Genomic DNA, 2691 nt, shown 5'->3' on the forward strand with positions numbered 1-2691 from the left:
GAGGGATTCAGTTCGCTCCAGCCTTTCTACAGTAAAACATCGATGATCATAATACAGTAACTCTGTTCTCATGTGTTGAATACTACAGTAAATATGGTTTTACATCACTGTTAAATAATGTCAGTACAAGGTCTAATTATCAATTTGATTAGCTAATTTACAGTTAACAAAGATGGAGAACTGACCTGAACACTTGTTTAGCTAACTGAATTGTAAAGAGGCGGGCATGGTAATAAAATGAAAAGCATGAGAAACGTTTCATATAGACTAGATAAAAATAAAAACAGCAGTCAGAAAGACTTAATATGTAGATTAGTTTCGTTTAGTTACAAAAAATATGATAGCATCCACAGGCCGATCATCTGAAGCAGATGACAGCTCAAGTCAGTGCTACCAACCGTCCATTCAACAGAAAGCAAGCCACACCAAAACTGAAGTATTTTAGCAGATAATCTCACCAATTTCATGACACGACTTTTGTCTTTGGCTGTACAGAAACATAGGTGTGATTATGTACTGTGACTAGCTCTACTCGTGTCTTGCACAATCAAACCAAACTCCATATGTGTACAGAAACATAAACACTGGTATAAATAGGATCCTGGTATAGTGATTATTGTGCTTATGTGTGTAAGGCTTTTATTTCTTTTACAATGACGTTAAGGTAGGTTTAAGACTTCATTTATGGTTTAGGATTCTGTGGTTCAGATATATATTTACAGTTTTTTTCATTCATTCATTCATTGCCAGACGCCATGTATCCCAAACAGGGTGGCCAAGGGCTTAGAGTTAATTGTTTTACAGGGAGGGGCACTAATCCTCCACCAACCCCACTTGACACGTAGGGATGCCAACAGCATCTGGTGTTCCCAGGCGGTCACCCATCCAAGTACTAACCAGACCCAACGTTGCTTAACTTCGCTGATCGGACGGGAAGCGGTGTACTCAACGTGGTACAGCACCAATTTTCCGGCATCTAATGGTCGGGCACCACCGTTGATCTGGAGAAAATTACGCGAAGGTGCTTGGAATTCCCGTGCCCACCAGACTAGTTTACCAGGCAGCGACAGATAGTGTTCGTTGAATCGTGTTATCACTTGGGTTGCATACACTGCATGTCTTTCTGGTGATCCCTGTCTTTTGTCGATTTTAATCTCATTTTACTTACATATAAACCTAGCTGTGGCTTCTAAGGAAGATGCAAGGATCGTTGGCAGTGTCAAGTGTAAACACCAGTGTGCTCCAATACTGTGATACCTCCTTGACTGTGGTTATTTTGTCCACCAAACCACCACACTGACGAATCCTCTCATTAAAAAATAAAGCAATAAATAGGAATAAATATTAATTGGTTCTTGCCCACAAGTTTTAACACTCAATTTTTTGGCCATGCTCTAATAATGACCGCTAAAAAGGCTGTAGGCTGTAGGAACCGGATCAGCAGTGCTTGCAACAATTTTTATACTCTGGATCTTGAAACAGATGACCCTTTTTCTCCTCCACATTTCTCCTAACCAGTTTGCAAGCCAGCATTTTTATCAATGTACTTAGTATGTAGGAAATTCTCAATTAACCATTCCAAATCATAAGTTTCTGTTCTTGTGAATACGGCAATGCTCAACAATTTTCTCGTTCGTTTGGTTAAGGTTACCCTTACATACTATATCAGCTTCAGTTTATTCCTAATAACTACCACAGTCAAATCAATCGGTTATATTTATCACTGGTAACTACATAGACACTTCATACACGAGTGTGGAGTGCATAAAGCTTTGCTACATTTTGGGGTTGTTTGCCTGTGGAAGCCAGTTGCAATGAGGCGAGCCATCACTATGGTAACCAAAACCTGTCGCGCTGGCCTGCACCACTGGCCATCATATCTTCACGTACACTTTCACCCACCTGTTTTGTCACAATAGAGTACTTTTGTCTGGGGAGATTTAATGCAGTAAAATTGTCATTAAGCTAAAAACGAAAACAATAAACAGGATATGGTAGGACTGTAAAAAAAAATGGACAGTAGTGTTCCCGTGTGGAATTTGTGACATTGTTTTTAATGTAAGGAAGAAGGAACCAAAGGCTGGGAACCTGCAAGATTGTTCCCATTAAAAAAAAAAAAAAAAAAAAAAAAAGGCCGAATTCAAGACTCCTTCATTTTGAGATGCCTCAACACATCATCCATGAAAGACTGGACGTCATAGGAGGCAGGAAATACGGACACAGGAAGACAGTTTCAGAGGTGACCTATTGCATACATGAAGGATTGTTAGTATTGGTTAACTCTTGCATTGCAGAGTTGGACAGAAAAAGGATGAGAATTTGCCGCTAAACGGATGTTATGTGCTCAGTGTAGTGGTGGAGGAATGCAAGCAGGGAGTTCAGAGGAGCAGTGACCATTGAAGCAGCAATAGGTATGAGATAAAGATGCAACACTGTGGCAAAAAGACAGAGGATTAACGGAGCCAGAACGAAGGGGAGAGTTAACGAGACAAAATTTTATTCCACCATGTTCAGAAAAGATGTATATCGGGGAGCCTCCCCGCACATGAGACTTGCATTCTACACAGGAGTGAATAAGACTCCTGTTAGTCAACAACTGTGCAAAGATAAAGAAAGGGAGAAGTCAGCTTGATTTGCCTAATTATTTGGAAGCAGATTTTACAAGACAGGAAATAATGTCTTTCCAAGAGA

The 2691-nt window shown here is 40.1% G+C and overlaps 1 pseudogene; it reads right to left on the reverse strand.

Annotated features, from left to right (window-relative positions):
* Positions 1-848: 848 nt before the first annotated feature.
* On the reverse strand, positions 849-967 carry LOC145400604 (5S ribosomal RNA; annotated as a pseudogene).
* Positions 968-2691: the final 1724 nt, after the last annotated feature.

The sequence above is a fragment of the Coenobita brevimanus genome, chromosome 52 (genome assembly GCF_032717465.1).
Source record: "Coenobita brevimanus isolate Jiangsu-jjx chromosome 52, ASM3271746v2, whole genome shotgun sequence".
Classification (NCBI taxonomy): domain Eukaryota; kingdom Metazoa; phylum Arthropoda; class Malacostraca; order Decapoda; family Coenobitidae; genus Coenobita; species Coenobita brevimanus.